The sequence below is a fragment of the Xenopus laevis genome, chromosome 4S (assembly GCF_017654675.1).
Source record: "Xenopus laevis strain J_2021 chromosome 4S, Xenopus_laevis_v10.1, whole genome shotgun sequence".
Classification (NCBI taxonomy): domain Eukaryota; kingdom Metazoa; phylum Chordata; class Amphibia; order Anura; family Pipidae; genus Xenopus; species Xenopus laevis.
Genome location: NC_054378.1, coordinates 33,216,277 through 33,224,804, shown reverse-complemented (window position 1 = coordinate 33,224,804; position 8,528 = coordinate 33,216,277).

Sequence of the window (8,528 nt, the reverse complement as noted above, 5' to 3'; positions counted from 1 at the left end):
AGAAACCTTTGTGAATTGTTAATAATTTAGGAGAAAATTAACCCTTCATATTGTTTTGGTGACTGCTACATACTCCATCCATCATGACTCCAGCTTCACACTGCACCGATGCCTAAAAAAGGGCGATGGTTTAAGCTCACATGAATCAGAAGGGATTTGCGTGCTAATATTTAGAGGCAGTCATGGCTTGTAAGTACAGGGAGCAACAGATAGGGAATATTGGGTCATTCCTAAAATAGTAGTATCTGCATTCTTCTTTACAAACTCAAACATTCACTGTATAAAAAATGTTTCAAGATTGTGCTTTCCTTCGAATCACTGAACTAATATTTAGTTGTATAAGCAATGTTTCTGAGAACTGCTGCACATCTGTGTTACACTGAGTAGACCAACTTCTGGCACCTGTTACATTCCACAATTCTTCTGCATTTATTGGTTTTGCCTCAGAAACAGCATTTTTCATGTCACCCACAAGTTTTCTATTGGATTAAGTTCCGGGGATTGGGCTGGCCACTCCATAACATCAAGTTGTTGGTCTGGAACCAAAATGTTGCTCATTTACTGGCGGCTTTTTGTCACCCCTGGTAACCTATTTGGCACTGCTGCCTGAGGGAGTTTTTCAAGTATATTGATGTATTGAAACTGATCCATGATCCCTGGTATGAGATAAATAGGCCCAACACCATAGTATGAGAAACATCCACATATCTTGATGCTTGCGCCACCGTGTTTCACTGTCTTCACAGTGTATGGTGTCTTGAATTCAGTGTTTGGGGGTCGTCTGACAAACTGTCTGCGGCCCCTAGACCCAAAAGGAACAATCTTGCTTTCATCAGTCCACAAAATGTTACGCTATTTCTTTTTAGGCCAGTCAATGTGTTCTTTGGCAAATTGTAACTTCTTCAGCATTTCTTTTTTTCAACAATGGGACTTTGCTGGGGCTTCATGCCGATAGCTTGGCTTCACATAGGCGTCTTCTAATTGTAACAATACTAACAAGTAACTTATAGAAATAAAATTTCTACCAAAAACAGTGATTGATCAGGTTAGTGATTTAGGACTGCAACTATGTCAGAGTTACATTTAATATTTTTCCCTTTCTGTTTAAAGGAAATGTCAACCCAAATGCTGCTTTCAATAGCAATTGATTTTACAAATAACTTTATAAGCACTGAAATTTTTTTTTTAAAATAGTTATTGAAAAGTTGTTTAGAATTATATTTTCTTTTATTAGGCAAATTTTTGGGGTTGACTTGCACTTTAATAGGTAAACTTGTCATATAAAACAATGGAACATATTCTAGCAAGTAGCAATAATCCTCTTTTCTACCACGGAACACTCCCACTGCACAGTTTGAATGTTTGCTCTCACAGTCTAATAGTCTAATAGCATTACTTCCAGGGCACGCAGTTTGTAATCCCTGGCAGATGTGTCTTGTAATAACAATGATCTGAGGTAAGGGCATTGAAAAGGGTCGTGTGTAGGGGAACTACAGTCAGGGGCCCTTAGAGAATAGATTCATGAACCACGCAGGGGGCAGGGCTCAGGTGGGTTTTTTATACATCATGGGGGTGTTCTGGGTGTAATGGGACATGTCCAGGGTTGAAAAGGGGCATGGCAAGGGGTACTATGCCACTAAATGAATTCTTAGAGCTTAGCAGTGTAACAATCTACAGTCAGGGGCGCTCCACCAATGATGAGTTGAGCCACTCGCCTCAGGCGGCAGCACCCCCCTGGTTGCCAGGGGAGGCAAAAATGCCGCTCCTGGTAACTAAGAGCCGAATTTCCTGTTTTCAACCAGGAAATTCGGTTCTTCTAGTGCAGTGCATGTCTGCACTAGCGACGTGCACCGCTCCCGACCCCCTCCGGCGCTGAAAAGGTGAGTGCTGTGAGGAGGGGTGGGGGCGGCGAAAAGGCAAGGATCGCAGCTTTCCTGTTCCTTACACATGGCAGTGGGCCACAATGGGTTAATCCCTCCCACCATGCAATGGGACAGGAAATACAACATAAAAACCCTGCTTCCGTCCCCTGGCCGCCATCTTTTTTTCCTCCTGTCGCTCACCCCGCTAGTTCCAGATGGGTACCTCTCCCCTTCTGATGTCCCAGGACCGAGATGTTTTCTTGTGGGTGTCCTTGGGAAAGCCAAGTAGGCTTGGGCCATGTGTGCCACCGGTGCTGTAAGTCGCAAAAGCCTATTCAGGCACCATGCGCGATAAGACGCCGAGTAATCAGCCTCCAAGATGGCGCCGGCGTGCTGACGCTGCAACCCGGAAGTGACACGCTTGGCAAAATGGCGCCTGAGGCCTGGCGCCCAAACTTAAAAGAGGCGCTTCCTCTCCCCCGGTTGGCTGCAGATCTGGTAAGGTGTTTCTGTGCCGTTTGTGCTGTCAGGAGGGTACTGTTGTTAGTATATGTTTTTCCTGACTACTACTGCTGAGCCTGCAGGGATCCTCCTTGGACAGGTATTTATAATTTGCATTGGATCTTTAGGTTGGTCTTCACTTCATATTGGATAACTGCTGGAGTGTATCCCTATCTGCATGATGAGCTCTAGAAGATCTCACTCAGGCTCAAGGGGGTGAGTGTTCCTTTGAGAGGTGAACACGGGATCAAACTGTATTAAAGGAGAAGTAAAAAAAAAAAAAAAAAAAAGGTTTATTTCGCTTAATTTAGTAATGGTGGCTTTTTCTCTTAATAGGAGTTCTCCAACCAGAGAAGGAAGTAGGAGGAAACGGCCAGGAGAGATTGTGCCTCATGTTCAAGCTATGCTCTTCCAGATAAAAGATTGTGCGCTAAATGCCTGCAGGAAGCTTTTGGAGTGATTCCAACACAAGCTCCTGACATGATGAATTGGATGAAGGAAACAATTAACCAATCAGTAACTTCCATGATGTCGCAAGTTACGGATAATGTGTTGAAAAGCTTAGGTCAGACCACAAGTAGATCTTCCTCTGCAGGGGGCAGAAGTAGCCCGGATAGGCCTACTCCAGTTAGAACGGAATCTTCCAGGACTTGGTCAAACTCGGAAGGGGAAATCTCTGATCAGGATACAGTTGATGATGGGGAATCTTCATTCAATACTGACATGGTAGAACCTCTTATTAAAGCAATTAGGAAAACTTTGGATTTAGAAGATTCAAACAAATCTCCAGTTAAGCAAGATAGAATGTTTAAATCTGCTGCAAAAAAGAATCATTTATTCCCAGTCCACGATGTCATCAAGTCAACTATCCAGTCTGAATGGGAGAATCCTGACAGAAAGCAAGTAGTTCCTAGAAAGTTTAAAAAACTATTTCCCTTCCCAGAGGATGTGTCTAAGCCGTGGGAGAATTCTCCTAAAGTAGATGCAGCCATCACGAGGGTTGCCAGGAAAACTACCCTTCCGATAGATGAAGGAGAATCCCTTAAGGATACAATGGAAAGGCGACAAGATGGGGCATTGAAAAGAGTCTATGTGGCAGGCGGTGCAGCATGTAAGTCAGCAATTGCGATTACCTCGGTCACTAGGGCCAATAAGATATGGCTTCAGGAACTGGAAGAAGCAATTAAGGCGGGCACTGACAGAGATAAACTGATTGAATTGCTTCAGGACGTGAAAGTCGCAAATGAATTTGCTGCAGAGGCGTCTCTGGAATCAATAAAACTGGCAGCTAGATCTATGGGTCTATCCGTTGTGGCGAGAAGAGGATTATGGTTGAGACAATGGCATGCGGATTCCCAGTCTAAGCATAATTTATGCAGTCTTCCATTCAAGGGAAACCTCTTGTTTGGTTCAGACCTGGATCAAATTATTTCTAAAGCATCGGCAGGGAAGTCTTCCTTTCTGCCGCAAGAGCGTAGGGACAAAAGAAACCCAGCTAGGAACTTCAAGGGTTCTTTCAGAGATACCAGGCAGTACAAGTCCGGGAAATCTTTTTCTGGACAATGGAAGAACAGAAACCAGTCCTTTCAGGCTAAAAGAAGAGATTGGGGCCCCAATGTTAAATCCGAGAAGCCTAGAGCATGAAGATGTTGGAGTCCCATTGCACGTAGGAGGAAGGTTGTCCAGATTCAGTGCAATGTGGGCTCGAGTTTGCCCGGACAAATGGGTTTTAGACGTAATCACGAGAGGATACAAACTAAAGCTGCAAAACAAACTTCCTCACCATTTCATTTCTTCGGACAAGCAAAGATCCGCAAAGAACTCTTCAGTTCTAAGACCAATCATTCGGGAATTACTGAAAAGCAAAGTAATAACAAAAGTTCCTCAAGAATTTTCGGGGACATACTCCCATCTGTTTCTCAGAAGAAAACAGAACGGAGAATTCAGGGTTATCCTCAACCTCAGAAGAGTGAACAAACAATTGAAAGTCCCTTCTTTCAAGATGGAAACTCTAAAATCAATCACTCAATGTGTGGATCCAGGCGATTGGCTAGTGAAGCTAGATATAAAAGACGCCTATTGGCACATTCCAGTGAGAAGATCTCACAGAAAATTTCTACGGTTCAAAATCCTGAACGAGCATTACCAGTATGCCGTCCTTCCATTTGGGCTAGCTACAGCTCCCAGGTTGTTCACAAAAATTCTAGCACCCATCATAGCAAATCTAAGGCTCCAGGGTGTTCAGCTGTTCGCTTATTTAGACGACATCCTGATCAAAGCCCGGTCGAAAGAGGTTCTCGAAGCTCATCTGACGGAAGTGTCAGGTTATCTGACAAAACTGGGATGGATAGTGAACTGGGAGAAAAGCATCACAATTCCAGCCCAACGGCTAGAGTTCCTGGGAGTAATCATCGACACAGAGAATTTCAATCTCAGTCTCCCAGAAAGAAGGATTCAGGATATCAAAAACTCGGTAAACAAGTTTCAAGCCAAAACTATGTGGACAGCAGTAAGCTGCCAAAGAATTTTAGGAAAATTGATTTCCACGATAGATTGTGTGAAGTGGGCCCAAATTCACACCAGGATGTTACAATACGAATTCCTGACCAAATGGGATCACAATTACCTCCGACCTCACCAACGAATCCGGTTGCAGCCGAATACAGTCCAGTCTCTGAATTGGTGGACAAAAGTTGGAAACCTTCGACACCCAGTATCTTTGAGTCAGCCACAAGGGATAGTGCTAACCACAGATGCCAGCAAGTGGGGCTGGGGGGCCCACACACTGGGGTTCGAGGTTCAGGGCAGGTGGGATCCATTGGAAGTCCCCAAATCTTCCAATTGGAAGGAGTTGAAGGCAGTGTTCCTAGGGCTGTTAACTTTCGAGAGTCACCTCCTAAACGAGGCAGTTCTGATAAGATCAGACAATATGACTTCAGTCAGATACCTGAACAGGCAAGGAGGGACGAGATCAAGAGGTCTATTGGACTTGACCATACATATTTTTTCATGGGCGGAAAAGAACTTGAAGGAATTGAAGGCGGACTACATTCCGGGAGTTCAGAATGTGAAAGCGGACAGACTGAGCAGAGCCATGCCCCAAGCTGGGGAATGGGAACTCCATCAATCAGCCTTCAAGGTAATCCTGAAGAAATGGGGTCCATTCTGCCTCGATCTTATGGCAACCAGAGTGAACTCGAAATTACCAAAGTATGTCTCCTGGACAGCAGATCAAGGTGCTTGGATGACGGACGCGTTTTCCATCCAGTGGAGATTCCGCAGAGCATATATATTCCCTCCTGTGCCTTTGATCCCAAGAGTTCTGAAAAAAATAAAAGAGGATCATGCGGAAATAGTTCTTGTAGCACCGTGGTGGCCAAAAAGGCCTTGGTTCTCACAACTACTTCTACTATCCAAGGATTTTCCTCTCAGACTCCCCAATTGGCAGGATCTGATGACACAGGGCGAGGTTATTCATCCTCACCCGGACAGATGGGCCTTGACGGCGTGGCTCTTGAGAGGTTGAACCTCTCCTCCTCTGGCCTTTCAGATGCCTCCGTGTCTACACTATTGGCAGCAAGGAAAACGAACACCTTACAGAAATATTTCATCACTTGGGAAAAATTTGGCAAGTGGTGTGAGGAAATTCAAGTCAATCCACTCAATGCTTCAGAAGTTCAGCTTGTGGAGTTTTTACAGAAAGGTTTGGAACTTAAAATAAGCATTTCCACCCTGAGGGGTCAGGTGACAGCCATTTCCCATTTCTCTAAAGTGGCATGGTCTCAAAATACTCTGGTTAAGAAATTTTTCCAAGGAGCCAAAAAACTTGCGCCTGTCATTAGACCTCAGATCCCTCCATGGGATCTAGGTCTGGTCTTGAACGCGCTCACCAGAGAACCTTTTGAACCCATAGAGGACATTCCATTAAAGATGTTAAACTTGAAAATGTGTTTCTTATTGGCAATTACCTCTGCAAGAAGAGTCGGGGAACTCCAAGCTCTTTCTATCCAGGAAGGGAAACTTACCTTTCTGCAGGATAAGGTGGTCCTCAAAACAGCAGATAGGTTCATCCCCAAGGTGGTGTCTGAATTCCATACCACACAAGACATTATTCTTCCCACTTTTTTCCCTGATCCAAAATCCGACTCAGAGCATCAATGGCACAAGCTGGATGTTGTTAGATGTCTGAAAACCTACCTGGACAGAGTTCGGCCAATAAGATCTTCGGACTCCCTCTTGGTGATTCCTCAAGGAAAGAAAGCTGGGGCTCAACCATCTAAATCCACAATAGCAGGTTGGATCAAGGAATGCATTCAGAAAGCTTACATGTTAAAATCCAGCACAGTACCCTCGATTATTAAGGCACATTCAACCAGAGGGATGGCGACATCCTGGGCTTTCCATGCAGGTGTCACTTCAGAAGAAATCTGCAAAGCTGCAGTGTGGTCCTCCTTTCATACATTTCTCAACCATTACAAATTCGATGTTTTTGTTAACAAACCAGTTGCTTTCGGCACTACGGTGCTGAGTTCTGTATTAAATTCTGTCTAAAATCTAACTTCTCCCTCCCTCGTTTATGTTGGGTTCTTTGGTATATCCCATTGTGGCCCACTGCCATGTGTAAGGAACAGGAATAGGGAAAATCATATCATACTTACCGAGATTTTCCTTTCCTGGACTGGAACATGGCAGTGGGCACGGCTTCCCACCCTCTATTGGGGGAGACTCCAGGAGTTCAAAGATGGCGGCCAGGGGGCGGAAGCAGGGTTTTTATGTTGTATTTCCTGTCCCATTGCATGGTGGGAGGGATTAACCCATTGTGGCCCACTGCCATGTTCCAGTCCAGGAAAGGAAAATCTCGGTTAGTATGATATGATTTTCCCTAATCTACCAGTGACTTGTGAGCAACACGTTGCTTACCAACCCCTTGAATGTTGCCTGCTTGGAGGCAAGTTTTGGTTGCATAAAAACTAGCCAAACTGCAAAATATAGACTCATGTAGGGTGCTAGTCTTCACAGAGACTACTAAATGGCCACATGTTATAGAAACAGTAGTATTTCAGCAGTGGCATAAAGATTATTGGATTAACAGAAAATATGCATTATACATAGTTACATAGTTACATAGTTACATAGTTAAATTGGGTTGAAAAAAGACAAAGTCCATCAAGTTCAACCCCTCCAAATGAAAACCCAGCATCCATACACACACCCCTCCCTACTTTTAATTAAAATTCTATATACCCATACCTATATTAACTATAGAGTTTAGTATCACAATAGCCTTTAATATTATGTCTGTCCAAAAAATCATCCAAGCCATTCTTAAAGGCATTAACTGAATCAGCCATCACAACATCACCCGGCAGTGCATTCCACAACCTCACTGTCCTGACTGTGAAGAACCCTCTACGTTGCTTCAAATGAAAGTTCTTTTCTTCTAGTCTAAAGGGGTGGCCTCTGGTACGGTGATCCACTTTATGGGTAAAAAGGTCCCCTGCCATTTGTCTATAATGTCCTCTAATGTACTTGTAAAGTGTAATCATGTCCCCTCGCAAGCGCCTTTTTTCCAGAGAAAACAACCCCAACCTTGACAGTCTACCCTCATAATTTAAGTCTTCCGTCCCTCTAACCAATTTAGTTGCACGTCTCTGCACTCTCTCCAGCTCATTTATATCCCTCTTAAGGACTGGAGTCCAAAACTGAACTGCATACTCCAGATGAGGCCTTACCAGGGACCTATAAAGAGGCATAATTATGTTTTCATCCCTTGAGTTAATGCCCTTTTTTATGCAAGACAGAACTTTATTTGCTTTAGTAGCCACAGAATGACACTGCCCAGAATTAGACAACGTGTTATCTACAAAGACCCCTAGATCCTTTTCATTTAAGGAAACTCCCAACACATTGCCATTTAGTGTATAACTTGCATTTATATTATTTTTGCCAAAGTGCATAACCTTGCATTTATCAACATTGAACCTCATTTTCCAGTTTTATGCATGCATCATAACAAAATTAGACAGGTGCATAAATTTGAGCACCCCAACAGAAATATTACATAAATACTTAGTTGATCCTCCTTTTGCAAATGTAACAGCCTCTATACACCTCCTTTGGCCTGTGATGAGTCTCTGGATTGTGGATGGCGGTATTTTTGACCAT